At 40.5% G+C, this 18,109-nt stretch overlaps 1 protein-coding gene across 7 annotated transcripts in view; it reads right to left on the reverse strand.

Annotated features, from left to right (window-relative positions):
• PUM2 (pumilio RNA binding family member 2) overlaps nucleotides 1-17,557 on the reverse strand; it is a 4,949,642-nt gene extending 4,932,085 nt beyond the window's left edge. For all 7 annotated transcript variants that reach the window (XM_044067594.1, XM_044067585.1, XM_044067551.1 and 4 more), the window contains exon 1: nucleotides 17,177-17,557. The gene's annotated coding sequence lies outside the window, so the exon portion shown is untranslated. The remainder of the gene's footprint in view (nucleotides 1-17,176) is intronic.
• Nucleotides 17,558-18,109: the final 552 nt, after the last annotated feature.

Consider the following 18,109-nt stretch of genomic DNA (forward strand, 5'->3'; position numbering starts at 1 on the left):
AGCTGGTTCAAATGGAACAGGTGTTAGCTCCTCTAACACAAAATTTAGATTCTAATGAGGGGCCACAGGTTTACTTGGAGGCCTCTCATGCAAAATCTTTTTAAAGATCATTTTGACATGAGAATGCCTTGGGGAAAAAAAAAAAAAAAAAAAGAGGATCCACAGGCAGACATGCTGAAATGGCTGATAAATTAACCTTAAAGTAATGAGGAAGGCCATAACACAGCAATTCACACAAACATTGTTAAACCAGATTACAACTGGCCCTGAATGGGTCCTGGTTATGTTGCTGGCACCAACTAGAAAACCTTTTTATCTGCAGGCTTTCTTACCTCCATTAGTACTTGCTGTACTTCCTCCATAAACAGATGCTTTAAAAGGAATTAAGACCATCATCCAGGCAGTAAATTGAAGATGACCGATGTTGGGGTGTATTTAACACCCCTGTTCTTGTGTTGAGTAGATCCCATTCTGTGAAAAAATTTGTGGTAGCTGCCCTTGGCCATTTCCAAAAGACGGAACCACTACAAGGGCCAGAAAGGAGTCACTACAATAATCTTGGGGAATACTTTCTGAATCTTTAGATGTGCCCTGCATATTAATGGAAAAGCATACAGGAACATTCCTGTCCAAAGAAAAGAAAAGGCATCTGTCTTCCAGACCTTTTTGCATGGAGTCCTGGAACAGAATTTTGCAAGTTGATTGTTCGAAGAGGAGTTAAAGAGGTCTACTCGAGAACTCCACACAGATGGCTCCGATTTTGGAAGACACCCCCCCTTACCTTACTTCTATTCATGAGGGCTTGCCCTGGTCCTGCTGAGCCTGTCTGCCAAACAGTTTTACTCTAACAGAATGCAATATGCCTGCAGAATGAGACTGCACTGTGAAGCTATACCCCAAGCTAACATGGTTAGTCTGCAAATGGGGATACAACCTGGTTTCCTAACTTGACCATGACTGTGGTATTGTCTGTAACCACTTGAAGAGGTCCAGGGGACCAAAGATGGTTCAGAGAGTTGAGAATCTTGATTAGGGCAAGCATCTCCTTGACATTTATGTACCTGCACCTATCCTTGGTGTTTCACACCGTTTGCACTTTTATCCCTCCTGAAACTGCTCCCTAAGCAAACTCCAAAGCATCTGTGGTGATTGAATGTTTTGGAGCAGGAAGGGAGAAGGTGTGACCTGGATTTAAGGACATCTGTTCTCAGAAGAGAAATTTTTTGGTGGAGACAACCCCCAATACTGGGATCTGAAAAGATAAAGGGTGTCAATGCTATGACCAAAGAAATTTCAGCTACCACTGTATTTTTCTCATATGGAGTCTTGCCAGGAGTTTCATGAGAATCATTGACGCCATGGGACCAGACATCTTGTGGTGCTCTCTTGCAATAATGGAAATCTGGGTGGAAAAAATTTAAAAACAGATCTAAATACATATTTATTTTTTTCTGTGGAAGAAAAGCTGCTTGAACTGAAGTATCTTGTTGACATCCCAGAATCACAGTCCTGTGTGTAGCTGTCAAGAAAGACTTTTGAATATGTCATGGATTCACAGCTTCTGCAAGAGATCACTCATCCAAGAGAGAGATTCCCTACATTTTGAGAAAGTCTCTGGGAAGATAACATGTCATCTAAATATACAAAAATGTGGATACTAAACCTGCAATGAACTATAATTGGAGCTAGACACTTTTTGAGCAGTCTTGGTGCACAAGGGTAAGGCAAGGAACTGAATGTGATCCAGACACACCAAATCTATAGAAATGCCAGAAGCCTGGATGAATAGGGATGTGATAAGCACCTTTAAGTCTAGTGTTACCTCTTTTTCCTCTTTCAAAGTTTCCTGATAAGGGGGTCCAAAGTTCCATCATTCTGAATTTGTGCACCATTACAAGCAGATTTAGGAATGAACGATACAGAGCAGATACCAAGCATTTCCTCTCTTTGGCACTAGGAACATCCTTGAATAAAACCCAGTCCCTACCTCGGAAAGAGGAAATTGTTCTACAACTCCTTGGGACAGCATGTGAAGAAGAGGTGGAAAAAAGGACAGCTATCTGCAAGATGAGGAATGGCATACATAACCCTGATGAATGTTTCAGAGAAATTGATTCTAAAACTCAATCTATTGCCAAACAGAAAACTGGAGATTCAGACCTTCTGGAAGAGAAAAGGGGCAAGGGTGGGGGGTCACAAGGTCTCTTGAGGAGTCATTCAGACGTGAACTGTCCTTGGGTTTGGGAGGTTTGTGACTTTTTGGAACTCCCTTGCCACTTCTTATACATCTGTTAATCTGAATTCTGTTGTGACTGCTTACTCTGTTTTTTACCAAAACAGGATGAGGACAAAGAAAATCCCTTGGACCCTTTGGAAAAGAATGGCTGAAAAATCTTAGATTCCCTGGTTCATCCTGCCCCTTTCATCACACTTTTTGATCACCCCTGCAGCTGAAGGGCCAAACACTAATCACTATCCTAGGAAGAATGTAAAATCTTGTTTTTTTTTTTTTTTACATTATCTGGAAGGCTCTGAGAATGTAGCCAAAAAGGTACCAATGGCCACTGCCCTGCCCTGTCATTCACACACTACAAACAATTACTTCTGATCTGTGCAATAGAAAAAAACTAAGTTACAGTACATTTTTCTTGCCAAAAATAAACTGTAGATAATACATTCCACACACTTTCACAATATGTCAGAATAAACTTTAACATAAGAGCTTGACAATTTAAAATTCTGAAAATCAAAGTTGCAGAAGTATACATTTTTCCCATCCTTATTAAAAAGAGTAGGATTGGAATTAATGAAGTGCTTAGCACCACTGGAGTCAACTAAAGCTATACATGCTGGGTCAAGTTTGAGTACAGCGTATAAAAATATAAAAGACTGAGGAACTTTATACAACCTGCCTTTTTAGGTACCGCTGGATGGCTATCAATAAAATTGCAGGCTGTAAGATGCACAATCCTCTAAAGTAGACAGGACGGGAAGAATGGGTACAGGTACCAGAAAATCATTCTTTAACAACTCATTATTTTCTGAGGGAATGAGAAACCTCAGTGTTCTCCTACTTAGAGGACAATTAGACAGTGAATCCTCACAGGGAGAAACAGAAACTGAGCTCTCCTCTAAATCCAAATTGAAAATCAGAGGACAAAACCCTGAAGCTGTCCTTGCACCTTTCCTGTTCACATTCAAGATCTTGAATCTTTTCAGGAAAAGATGCATCACTCTTTCTTTTACCAAAAACTACTTCTACAAGAAGGATCAACAGTCTGAATTAAACCCTGAGCCAGTCCCAGTACCCCATCCAAAGAAATACGAGGAGTAGATGCATGCTTGGTTTTAAATGGGACCAACTATGTTATCAATGGCAGCCACTGCTTCCCCAGGAATGGGCACAACATTCTGACAACAGGGAAACCTTCCCTGCTCTTTCTCGCAGGATCGACAAGTGGCTCTCCTTTGCCGATTCAGGAGACTCCAACAGCCGCAGCAGATGTGGCCAACCGTTACTCTACAGTACCTACACCAGAAGGATCCGGGGTAAAAGATGAGTGGCCTGTGGTACAATAAATTGCCACAGCAGAGTCACAAACTTGCAGCTGAAGCAAATTGCTAGCCTGCTGTGGTGGCAAAGGCAGTTTGTTTTTAACTTTCTGCAGCTATAAGAAAGACTAAGATTGGACTGACAATCTGTTCCATGGTCAAGCCAAAAATGGTGCCGCTTTCCCAGGGAAGACAAGCAGCAAATGCCGGCAAAACTACCAATTCACAAAAGTTACTTCTGACAGAAAAACAAGGTAAAAGGCACCTTCAAACACTATGGCAGCCCCATAATGAAAACAAAAATTATTTCTGCACAGAAGATGTCAATCAGTAAGTTTACACTACTTTTATACTGACAGAAAAAATGACTGCTCCATTCAAAGGTACACTAAAGTCTTGAGACAGTCCATTAAAACACAACACTCCTAGCTTGAAAATAAATTTCCTGAAAAGGAAAGTAATAAACATCAGTAAATATAAGAAGAAGGTTTTCCCCTCCAAAGGGAATTTCTCTGCCGAGCAAAGGAAAGCATAAACTGACAACTGATCCTCGAAAGCCTCACAGCGTACTCTGATGGCAGGAGGCTTCACTCCCAAACTTGTCTCAGTCAGCTCTGATCCAGCTGACTGACAGTTTGGCCACGTGGAAAGTGTTCTGAAGCTTTGCCCATATGGCTAAGGCTACTGCAGTAATAATTAATATGAAGAACATCTATTTAATACAGTAGACTCCAATGTAATGTGAAAAATAAATGGTCCAATTGTTAAGACTTGTAGCATTGTAAATAAAACAACATGGTCACCAATTAATTCCTGATCTCAAATTAAATTATAAACCGTTATTTTGTGTTCACTTTTTTTGTTTAAATGTGCAATATTAAATCAAGCAAGGGCTTAAGATGGATAAAAACGAACTGCGATACATAAAATGGTTGTATCAACAACCTGTGCTGAAATAGCAAGTGTGTCATGCATAGGAACTGCACAGTATGGTATGCTGAAACTTTAGTAATAAGGTATTAAAGAATCTGTGACCCATGATGATTGTACCATTTATTGATCTAATTTGCTGTAAAATACAGTACTGTGTTTTGTAACCTTCAAATCAAGCCACCTAAAAAATATGGAAAAGTACAATTCCTTACTACAAAATGACAAAGGAAGGAAAAAACTAGAAGCCCTCAGAAAGGCTGTTGGAACTATTTTTTTTTACAGGATAATGGGATGCAACCTTTGCCTGGTCTAGTGTGAAACAAGTTATCTATTAAATCAACTTCTTCAAAAGTAATTCTGGTGTGTGTATGTACATGCACATAACTATTCACACAAACATCACTATGGGGTTAAAGCTATAAAATTTCTTGAAAGCCAGTAAATCACACGTTTGTCAAAATTAGCCTACAAGCCTACCAAACATATCATGGAGCTCTCTAAAAAAAGAAATCAGTAAAAACAGCAGCCATAAAAGTATGTCTTATTACAGAGTATACTCTGTTGAATGCTCTGAAACATGCTACTTAAAATCCCACTGGTGTCCCCTTTTACTATTAAATGCTCAACTTCTCAGTCTTTTTTCTTCCTATTTACAGTCCCTGCTATGAATAACAATGGAGCATTTAAAGTATTTTAAATTGACGGTTTCTCTCCACTAGAACAGTTCCTTACTGTACTGTGGTGGTTTCAGTTTTAAAAAACTTTTGCCCCACCCTGGCGGTCTCGAAGTCACTGATGTCATCAAGACCACTGAATACAGGTAATTTCCTGGCCATTTCCCTCCCCAAACTGACATCACCACTACCATCCTAAAAACCCCCCATGCCATGATGTCACAGCTCCCTGGTCCCTCCCTTAGCATTTTGACAGCTAGGGAAGTTAGGTGTGAAGGGGGATGGGAGACAAGTCAAAGTAGTACAATTCAGGCTTCACAAAATACTTCAGTTTAGCCACTCTAAAAAGCAGCAGCAGTAAAAAGCACTTTGAGTCTGTTCTGTGACATTTGCACTGTTTGTGTTTTAAGTAGCCATTGAATGGCATGAAATGTTACTTAAACCTAACTGAAAGACAGCAGTGCATGCTTCTAAAATCAATGCAGTGACAGGAGCTTTAGTAGAAAGGCCTATGTGACAATTTTTTTTTTTTTTTACAGACAAGCACTGCATTTTGGGATACCCAGAAGCAGACTAAACAATCAGCATTACTTCAAGATACCAGACCCCATGTGGTCAGACTCAGAAATTATGTATAAAAATATTTAAAAACCTGCAACTAGATCCAGAGTGGTGTTAAAATGTAGGAAACACCAAACCATGATGACGAACATGTTTTTGAGTCTGTGGGTGCGGTTCTCCTTTAACATGAATTAAGTTACTGACACAGCCACTTGTGATAAAAGACCCAGTTTTAATTAAATCTTGTATCAAAGTACACCAAACAACCCATATTATCAACTTAAAAAAAGGCCTTGAAAAACTAACTGATCTTCATAGGTTATAGGTTCATAGGTAGGTACTAGGCTATCGGCCCAAGGGCCTACATAAGTCTAGCCAGCAAGGTTCCATGGCTTGCGCCACCCAAGAAAGTTATTTTCCTGTGCCACTGTCGAGCAGACACAGAAGTGATCCCCGGGGTGTATTTCCCATCCACTCAAAGACTTTTCTTGAAGAGTGCTAATGAAGAACTTTGCTTGACATAGATGGGTAGCTTGTTCCAGAGTACAGAAGTCTCTGGGACAGGAATCTATCCCTCCAGCGTGTCCTGTTTATTGTGGTGACAAGGTTTAGGTCCCTAGAGCATGTAGCTCGGAGGGATTGGGATTTCTTTAGGTGTAGCATTGTCAAACAGCTCTGGGTTTGACATAGCTTTATACGTTAGGCAGAGATCACCTCGGAGTAGGCAATATGCTACGGAATAATGCTGGTGTTTTTTGAGGCGGTCAGTGTAGGGCATTTGTTTTGAGGCCAGTAATGCTCTTTGTGAGGTACTTCTGTGGCCTTTCCAGCTGCTGCAGATGTCTTGTGAGGTACATTCCAAAAGGGGCGTTGTACTCTATAATGGGTCTAATGAGTGTCGAGTAGAAGGGAAACAAGGACCTCTTTTTCCTGGATGAGAACTCTTTTATGAGGAGGTGTGCCACATAGAAGGACTTCCTGACTACTGTGGCGATGTGACTATCAAAGGAGAGACTACTGTCCACCTGGGTCCCAAGGTCTCTTATCATGCATTCGGTGTTAAGTAGATTGCTGCCTATGTGGTAGTTCATGGGTGCGGAGTTTTTACCAAAGGGTATGACACTGCACTTTTTGGCATTGAGCTTGAGGCCATGGCTCTGACACCAGGCATCTGTCTCAGTGAGGCCCTTCTGTAGGATGTCCACATCATTTGGGGACTTGACTAGGGCTCCTAGTTTGCAGCCATCTGTGAACTTCGTTAGCCAGAGGCCTTCTGTGTTAGCCTGTACTTCAGAGAAGTAGATAGCAAACAATAGAGGTCCCAGGACGAAACCCTGTGGTACTCCACTTGTCACTACTTTGAGGTCAGATTTGGAGGCTGCAACTTTTACAGTGTGGGTTCTGTCAGTGAGCCAGTTGGCAACCCATCTTGTGACGTAGGGATTTATACCTAGTTTAGTGAGTTTAGCTATAATTCCAGAATGGGAGATGGTGCCGAAAACCTTGGCGAGGTCAAGATAGGCTGTGTGAACCACCTTACCCTCATCCACGGCTTTAGTGACTGCACTCCTTTTACAGCATTTCCCCAATTACCTCCAGACTAATTAAAGCAAACCAAAAAACAATTTATTACTACAGAACATAAAACCCTTTTTAAACTCAGAGTCACTGCCTGGGAATATTTTAAACACATCACAAACAAAGAAAACCACAAATTCATAGGTTGATAACTCAGCTAATGACCCCTAGGGCTTTTGTAAACCTAGCTGCTCAACCCAAATGAACAGTGTTCTCAAGGAACATTTGGTATCTATTTGGAGGGCTGTATTAGTTTGCAGGTTGCTAAAGGTTTAGGAGAAGACAGTATGCGAGTTAGGAAATATTTACTGTTGGCCTCTGTTTCAGAGACATGGGGGCCAGACTGGGGGTGAAATTTTAACTTCTCATCCAATGTTCAAGGTTACATTTGAACAGGGTTAGGGATGGACTCTACTTCACATGAATGGGAAACCTATTCCAGAGCATGGGGATCCTCTGAGACATATACCTGTCTCACCAGCATGTTCTATTTATGTCACAAGCAAAGTTTAAATCCTTGGATCCAGTGTTTCTGGTGCTATTCATTTGGCGGATGCAAAAAAGGTCCATTACAATTGGATCTGACGATGCCTTGTATGCCAGGCACAGATCGCTTCTCGGTAACCTGTAATAGACTGAGTATAGAGATAGGACTTTTAAGGCGATCTGGATAGGACAATGTAAAATACCCTGGATTATCTTGTTGAGACCTCTGTGGGTGTTTCAACTGATGCATATGCCTGGTCAGGTACATTCCGAAGGGGACAATGTACAATGATAAGGACTAAGCAAAGTGGTACTATAACTTTCTTGGACCTAAATGCCATACCCTTACTTATACCTTACTAGTTGGACAACACAGAAAGACTTTCTTACTACTGTGGCTACGTGTTGGTCAAAGGCCAGGATTACTGTCTACAAATTTTCCCAGTTCCCCAACTACTGGGTCAAGTCTTAGGCGTGTCTTATCAATGGAGTAATAAACCTGGGTGGACTTTTTTTTTCCAGAAAAGGCACTATAATGCACTTCGTGCCATCCAGTTTTACTTCACGGCTTTGGCACCATTTGTCTGTATTAGACACTCATGAGAGATGTTAGTATCATGGAGAAGGGGGGGGGGTCTACAATAGCTTCCAATTTGCAGTCGTCTGCTAACTTAGTGAGACAGAGATCCTTGACATTAGTCTTGACCTCCGATAAGTAAATGCCAAAACAGGAGTGGGCTCAACAATGACCTCTGATGTATTCTGTAGGTGACTAGTCTCTAGATGGAGGCTGTCTCATCAATCCTGACTTCTTGGGTCCTACCTGTGAGCCAAATGGCAATCCAGGAATTTATGTAGGGATTTGTGCCTAGTTCGATGAGTTTGTCAACAATACCTGAGTGGAGTATTGTATTGAATGCCTTAGCCAGGTCTAGGTAGGTGGTAAGCACCATTTTCCTCTCATCCACTGCCTTTGTAACCCTCTCAAAGAACTCCAACAGGTTAAGTAGGCATGACCTTCCTTTGACAAAGTGCTACCTACATGGCCAAATGGAGGATAACCTATTACATCCTTCAAACTAAACAAACATCAGAACAACCCAAAATCTGTTGTAGACATCCGTAAACAAACTTTTATACCCGGGCCAAACGACCACCCCTACATCCAACAATACTACAAATTCCATTACCACATAATTTAACTATTTTATACAGACTACAGCATCCCTCAAACATGAATACCTCCACTATTCTCCCAGTACCTGCAGCCTCTGCTAAATATCCTCAGCTATATGACTTCAGCTCAGTACCCACTTCCACCATTAAAAAACTCCTAAAACACCACCCTAGCTGCTGACCAACTCCTCTCAAGACTGCTTAAAAATGGCTGCAGATGCAATTGCTTTTCCAGTCTCTATATTTATAAATAGTTCTGTATCTAAAAGATATATTCCATCTGGAAAAATCCTTAATTATACCTTTACACAACGGTGGCACATCTATAGTACAATTTAATAACTAAAGGCCCACTGCAACCATCTCCCCCTATCAAAAATACTTGAAAAATGTATTCATGCACAGCTTCAACATCACCTTAATTCAAATAATCTACTCTCAGAAACACAGCATGGTTTCAGACCCCACCACAAAACCACCACCTCCACCCTCCTTCACTTCACCAACACTATAAACCAGCATAGCAACAATGGTAACTTAGTGTTAACTGTGTTTCTACAGTTATCCAAAGTGTTCTGACATTGTATCACGCCAAGATTGTGTTATGGCAGCTAGTGTGATTAGGTTCTTACTTGGCTAATGACCACAGGGGTCTTTATTTATTTGACGTCTGTTTCCCAGGATAGTCCACTGGGCCAAAAGAGCCCATTTTCAATGGAGTCCTGGGGAGAAAAGCTCCATAGATACACTGTATATAAAAAAAAAAGTTATTATACAAGAAGAGTACACAAAAACAAAGTATTTGATGATACAATTTTAGAAGATAACAGAAATTATATAACAAATCAACAAAAGTATATAGTCCCTATCACTGCTAACACAGATGTTTAAGTCTATTACAATAATAAGTAAGTATTTACAAGTCAATTACACTAAAGCAGCTATTTACAAATATACATGTTACGAATATAGACTGGGAACATTACTCAAGCCCTAACTTTCTAGCCCAACGGTTCCTGGAGTTCATAAATTCAAATGCCATGGAACAGCTAGTCACTGTTCCCACGAGAGGAGAAAATATACTAGATCTCACTGTCACAAACATGGGGACAAATTGCTCCACACCGGAAGTATATCCCTCATTGGTGAGATCTGATCATAAACTAATCTCACTGGAAATCCACATCCCGCCCCCACCCCAAACAAAAAAGACCATAGTGAAGAACTTCTCTAAAGCAAACTTCACACTATTCAAGACTGGTGTGGTATCCTTAAAGGCCCCTGAGCCAGTGGAAACCACAACCCAAGCTGCGGAAGCCCTTACAAATGCCTTCTATGAACACCTCCAGGACTGCATGGATCAGGCAATCCCAAATAAAACCAAGACTCTTTCCACAAAGGGCAAACGTCCAGTCTGGTGGACCCCAGCCATTAACAAACTTTACAATAAGAGGAGAAAGCTATTACATGATAGAACAAAATCCATAAAAGGGAAGTCACCCCTGATCATTATTAGTAAAAAAATACGAGCACTCATAAAATCAACTAAGGCCAATTTTGAGAGAAAAATTGCCATGGATTCAAAGGACAATCATAAGGCCTTTTTCAGCTATGTTAGGAACCTGGCTGGAAACTCCCAGATATGCTCAGAATTAGTCCAAAATGATACAAAAATCACTGAACCCACAGACATTGCCAACATACTGGCAGACAGGTTCAGTGCAAACTTCACCCTCTCCCCTAAAGGAGAGATAACTATCCCAGCCGAGTGTAGCCTCCCGGACATCTCAAATGCGCAGGTGAAAGCTGCACTCTCTAAAGCTAAAAACACAGCATCAATGGGACCGGATGGTGTCCCCGGCTGTGTGCTACACGAGCTAAATGAGGAATTAAACCCGCACATAAGGCAGCTGTTTAATCTCAGCCTTACCACAGGATACGTGCCCAAGGAGTGGCGTGACGGCAACTGTAGTCCCACTCCACAAAGGCGGCGCCTCACGGACCCTGGTAATTACCGCCCCATAAGCTTAACAAGTCTAGTCTGCAAAGCTATGGAGAGGATCATAATGGAGCTCATAAACAAAGATATAGGGGACTTGCAGACATTGGACCCGACCCAGTTTGGCTTTGTCAAGGGAAGATCATGCCTTTTGAACTTGGTCGACTTCTTCAAACAGTCACCAAGGCCATTGATGAGGGAAAGGCAGTCCATACAGCCTACCTTGACCTTGCAAAGGCTTTCGACACAATACCCCACTCGGTATTGTAGAAAAACTTACCAGCTTAAATGTAAGCCCATATGCCACAAGATGGGTTGCAAACTGGCTTAAGGACAGAACCCACAGGGTTAGAGTTGCTGGCGCTGTGTCAGACTCCAAGCCGGTCACAAGTGGTGTCCCACAGGGCTCGGTCCTTGGCCCCTATTGTTTGGCATCTACTTCTCAGAAGTACAGGCCAACATAGGAGGACTTTGGCTGACAAAGTTTGCAGACGACTGCAAACTGGGCCATAGTGGAAAGTGCATCAGACACGGATATCCTTCAGAAGGGACTCACGGAAACAGATAGCTGGTGCCAGAGCCATGGCCTGAAGTTAAACGCCAAAAATGTATAGTCATACCCTTCGGGAAAAACAAGGTAACCCCAAGCTACCATATAGGTGGCAATCCACTAAGCACAGAAGAGGTTATCAGGGACCTGGGGACCCAGGTTGACAGTGGCCTTTCTTTTGACACTCACATTGCTAAAGTGGTTAGAAAGACCTTCTACATTGCCCACCTGATCATGAAGGGATTCACATCCAGATCTAGTGAGGTTATTGTTCCCTGTACTCTTCACTTATCAGACCAATGATCGAGTACAATGCCCCATTCGGGATGTATCTCACCCGACATCTGCAGCAATTGGAGAGACCCCAAAAGTTCCTCACCAAAAGGATAAAGGGACTCCAAAATCTGTCATATGCTGCCAGATTGAAGAAACTCCAGCTCTATTCAGTCGCATACCGTCTGCTCAGAGGTGACATGTGCCTGACATACAAGGCCATGTCCAACCCGGAATTAATGGACATGCTCCACCTCAAAAAATCCAAATCCAGCAAAACCACTAGAGCAAGCGACTTAAACCTTAGCACAGATATAAATAGGACGTGCTGGAGGGATAGATTTATCACTCAGAGACTCCCTATGCTGTGGAATAAAATCCCGGTCCATGTGAGGTAGAGCACCTTGCTGACTCTGTTCAAGAGAAATCCAGACCTGTGGATGGGAGATCGTAGGTTTACCCCGGGAACCATCTCTGTGTCACTGCTGGACAGAGGCACAACAAACTAATGGGCACAGTATTTTTTCATATAAGGGGTGGCGTAAGCCACAAAAATTTGGGCTAGGCTTATAAATGCCTTAGGGCAGATAGCCTAGTATAAACCTATGAACCTATGAACCACAGGAGAAATATGATCAGTGTGTGGGGGGGATATGTAGGTTAAATGAGGTAATGGGAGAGAAGAGTTAGGAAAATGGGGAGGTGGATATTTGAGTTAGGATAGAAGGAGAAAGGGAGAAGGGGTAGGGAGTAAGGCTTTTAAGCCAAGACAGTGCGATTAGGTTCTTACTTGGCCAATGACCACAGGGGTCTTTTTAAGCTAAACCAAGCCATGCGTCCCGAGTATCAAACTCTGCACCTTTTGTCTGTGTGAGGTTAACACCTTTGCCATTATGCCAACCAATATTTACTTATTTACTGAACTCTCTTCTATAGGTTGCTCTCAAGCTACCCTTAAATGGTTCCTTAGTTAATTATCTGGAAAGCAACAAGCAGTCAAATGGCAACAGGACCGCTCTTCCAGTTACCATAGGTATCCCTCACGGGTCTATACTAGGTCCCCTCCTATTTAATATTTTTATAAAAAACAGGCTTCACACTGCTATACAAAACACAAATACAGCACAATACTCAGACAATATGGCTTAGTATGAACAGCCCCCATAACAACTAGACTTCAAGAAAACACTCTTTTCAATCTAAAACTGGCTAAAAAAATTCAAATCTACTGCTTAACCCCAGTAAAACAAAGCTGATGCTCTTCAGCCCAAAACATTATCTAAATCAAAAACAAACTTTCTTGTTATTACCTCAATTTTAGTATTTGCAGATGTAACATACTAAATTACTGGGCGTTGTAACAGATGACAGTCTTAAATTTGATCAAAATATTCTTTAAGCAATTAAAAAGACACACCAAAAACTTAGCTCCCTTTACAGGGCAAAAAAGTACTTTACAAACCCAGCAAGGAAAACCCTAGCATCATCCTACTGGCTTCCAACCTTATTGCATACCCTTCACTATTCTTACAAACCTAAATTCTACACTAAAATCCAAACTAGTCTCCCGTTACAACAAAGTACCTAAACGTACTATCTACATTGCACACCGAGCTCACCACTGCCAAGCCTTAAAGCAATTAAACTGGATAGAGCTTAGCAACTACATAAAATACTCTCACAGCCAGTCGTGGTATACAAACCGATATGCTATCCTGAAAAATACCCGGCATTAAAAAACACATACTATTGCCCTACACCAGGTGATAAAATTTTTTCTATGCACTACTAAAGCAAATTCATTGCGGACTCGCTTTACTCCTGTTGTATCTCCAAACTGTGGAACACCATCCCTACACACATAGGGATGACTAAACTCCCGCTCAAAAAAATATCTTATCCAATCCTGGTCATGCTCATCATCACCAGGTTGTGAGACCTCTAGTGAAAGCACAAACTTTTTATAGCTTATTACGAAGTTTTTGCAATCCTCTACTTAATTACTACACCCCTAACAACCTTCTCTCTTGAACTTGAATCTGTAAACTCCTTTTCACCTCCCTTAAAACATTTCATCTTTACCATTTTCTAACTTCCCCCATCCACCGCTCTACCCCTCTCATACACCCCCATTATACTCAAGTTACAAAACTTCTAAAAACATATCAATTTTGAACAGGCAACCTAAACAGGGCTAATCCTATATGATGCTCTCCGAGTCGTACTATCCCCCTCCTGCATAATTTTATAATTTTTCAACTTTTCACAAACCAAAACAATATTAAAATCTCCCCTCCTACATAATTTATGACAACTTCATTACGTATCTTGAACTTCTTTGCAAACCTCACTTTACTGAAATGCAAGATCACTAAACTTTACATTTTCTCTCTTACAATATCAATCCATTTATTACCTGTAAGATTTTTGAGCTACAGCAACTGTATAAATTTATAACGTATGTAAATATTTTGCTATAAATACTCATCTTGTAATTTTTTTTAATAAGAAATTACAACTGTTTTTTCTGAGAAGTGTCTGAAATTCATTTGTTAATATAAACGTACTGTGATGGAGCTTCTCTCCCCGAGCCTCAGCTAAAAAATGTGCTCTGCCCAGTTGGACTTTTCCAGTCAACAAAGACAAATAAATAACCCTGTGGCATTTATTCACTAAATAGTGTTAAAATAATCTCTCTGCAAGATATTCTATACAACATCTCCTTTCACAGTATACACCACACTGGGTCATACACCAAAGGTTCCAATTAGTTCAGTGCACTTTAACTTGTAAAGCACTGTTCCAAAGACAGAGAGCCTAAATAATAGAATCAATAAAACACAAACATGAAATATATTTTTGAAAAATCAGTAAAAGCAAAGACACCTGCATAGAGAGAACGACAGAATACAGCAGCCTGCAACTTAAATTTATTCAGTGTCAAGCAAGTATCTTTCCAACTGGATGCAAGGTGCAAGATCAAGTTGCAACGTGTGAAAGCACAACAGCAAGCAGTTCCACGAGGTGGATGCTGCAGAAGTTTCTATATCAGAAAAGTGTAACTGCTCCTCTAGAACCTAGGGTGGCTGTATTTAAAATGGATACAGAATTAAAAGATAATACCATATTTACTTCACCAAGCTTGCTTAAAAAGACAACCCCTTACTGTTAAACACAGCAAGACATTAGGACAGTCTACAAATGTTACCGAGTAAAGTTCACAACGTATGGGTAAAACAAATAACTGGCAGGAACAAAACCTGCAAGGTACAAATTCATTGCGCCTTGTAGAGACAATGCAGAAATCCTCTCACAAGAAATAAAGGGAGAAAAATGAAAAACAGTAACATGTTATCTGAATTGCTTATATAAAGTTTCCTCTGAAACCTCTCAAAATATTCTTCAGTAAAAAATACTCTCTATTATGTGCAACACAAGAGCTACACAGAGCAGGTGATTTATACAGTGCTAGTCAACTCAGCAATTTTCTAATGTTAAAATCTATGTGTACGCTCTAGAGTAAATGCAATGCTTTCAACATTGTGCAGAACTGGATTTCTACCATTATAGTTTAAGAATCCAACATGTATACCTCCCAAACAAATTACAAGGCTAGTAACACAACATGTACTCTTAAATGACTCTGCAATTAATGGTAATAAGAGTACCCCCCCTCTCAAATAAAGATGAAACATTTTTATCAGAAATACATGCATGCATGCAGAACAGCTTTACTTGCATGCCATCACAAGAAGATTCCTCCCCTGCAACAAAAGCTGCCAAGCAAAAAAGCACCACTACTTAGGAGTAGTCACAGATATAACAAACTCCTACTTCATCACTGTCACACAACATACATATTTCTGAATACCAACTATACATACCAACATGCTAGATTATAAACTGTCAGGTACCTTCATGCTTTTGTACCACTTGCTTAATGATATCCAAACTGACAAATATATTCAGAGTCCCTGTCTTTTTTTAATAAGAGAAAACAGGAAAGAAAGACAAGCCCATCAACATATTCAAATATATAAATTCATTACTACAGTTAATTTCTTAAAACTGTATGATAGAAAGATGCAGATGCAGCAAACCAAGCAAATCCACACAGTATAACAAATGGCAAAGAAACAAAACACTAGCATTTTAAAGCATGTGCGTATATAAAACATGCATAGGCTCGCCCAATGTGCATATGAAGGTGTATATACATACACATACATAAACACACAATTCATATCAGGCATATATGCATGCAAAGGGAGAGAAGTGAAATCCACTTCAAAATTGAAAACAAATAAATACGTCTGATACAAGCAACACACCAATCCATACACTGAAATATCTTAAAAGGTACTGAGAAGCAGCTGCAGCATGATAAATATGACATATTGCACATCAGACAAGGCAATGCAATAGCCCCCCGCCCCCCATGTGTCAACTTCAGTCCCATACAACCAGAAAGACTTCTGACAACAGGGGGGATAAGAATCTGATGCTTTTTCCCACTGTTCTCAAAACACACACTCGCGTAACCTTTAACAACGCTGCGGCTTGTCAGCCTGCCACTGCCAGTCTACTTTAAAGTAATAACGCTTTCCTGCGTTAATGCCTCAAACTTAAACAGCATTAATTAATTTCTGAAAGTTTATTTTTTTGTCACAAGATCAGCACACATACTATGGTTTGCAGTCGAAACTGTAGTAAAAGAAATACTAGCGTTGCAAAAGAGAAAAATATCCATAGCCCACATCAGGCCTTTCTCTATTAGCAAAATGTGCAAACTTGCCCATAGCATGCAACATTTCTTCAACATTCAGACTGCCAATACTTTTCAATCAAGACTTATCTGCAACATAAAGAGCAGCACGCTGTGAATTGCAAAACTGACAACACTCAAAAACAACTTTTCTGTCTCTTTTACACTTTGAGGCCTAAAAACAAAAACTTGTTCATTAACCAGCAATTTTAACACACCGCAAAGGAAATGTACAGCATCTGAAAACATAATCAAGTGCAAATCTGAAGCAACATTAGGTAGGCATTTCCTAAATTTCTTAAAGCAAGCAGCAATTTTTAAAAGTAGTGTTTCTTACAAAAAAAACTTCTACTTAAGGAACAAAACATCCCAAGTAGATGCTCTGCAAAGAAAACTGCACAGTGCAATAAAACTGCTGCGGAGATAGCATGCACATCCCACTTACTTCACTTCATTGTCAATAATGAACAAGTGCTTAAACTTGTGTAAACAATACAGAAATAAAAATAATAATAAAACATGCTCAGGTAAACATTTTTGTTAAGCTAATGGCATACTACAACAATCACAAATGGTGTGTCTCTCTTACAAATAAAAGTACCCTTATTGCTCAAAACACTGGGCCTTACCAGTTAAAAACAAAAGGAAAATATATTCGGCCGTTTCGCCCTCGGCCCTATGATTATCCCTGTCTCAGACCGGGAGTCGAGGGCCAACCACAAATCTGAGTGGTTGTTATCGGATGACGATGGAGTTGGGCTCAGAGTAAAACGTGTTTCTTTAAATGTTATTGCTAAGGAAACAGTAAGTCTCCCCCTACAGTATTAAAATAAGTGAGTTTTAGTACAACATGGCGAAAGTAAGTAACGGCTGATTCTACCCCGCGCACTGAAAGCTGGGAGTTGGGGAACTACTGCACTTCCTGTATTTGCAGCCATAACATAACAGAGGAAGACTCATGCACAGACAGCTGAAAGGGGCGTGATGAAAACGTTATCGAAAGGGCGTATACAGAGGCGGACAGACAGCTGAAAGGAAAAAGGGTAGATACATTACAATAAGGAGTGTGAACAAGGGGAGGGATGCAGACTCATTCAGCAAGGAAATTTGATGAAAGATTATGGGATGTCGTCATGAAAATGGGAGGAGAAGAAAGTGGTGGTAATCAGGTGATACACAATGTTTATTGAAGGGGTAAATGGTATGAACGTGTTCGCCCAAGAAGGATTTTGTTGCCTGTTGTAACTCGATTGCCACAGATGGGGGGTGTATTTATTTTCAGAGCTGAAATTGTTGCTTATTAACGTATCTTTAGCCGTTTGTTCTGTTCAGATGTTTTTACAGTTACAGAAGGAAGGTTTTTCTATATCCCCATTGCTTTCAGCCTCTTACTTTCAGAATCGGGGACAGAAGCAGCACCTGTTTTGTTTAATATTTGTGCTGGTAACCAGAAACGGCGATACACTAAAATAATGTGCATTGCTATGCATTTTCTGAAGTAAAGATTATACAGATTCCATTATTTACTGAGTATAAATCCACCTTTTCATAAAAAATACTAT

Source organism: Protopterus annectens, chromosome 1.part0, assembly GCF_019279795.1.
Source record: "Protopterus annectens isolate FY-2018-M chromosome 1.part0, PAN1.0, whole genome shotgun sequence".
NCBI classification, from domain to species: Eukaryota; Metazoa; Chordata; order Ceratodontiformes; family Protopteridae; genus Protopterus; species Protopterus annectens.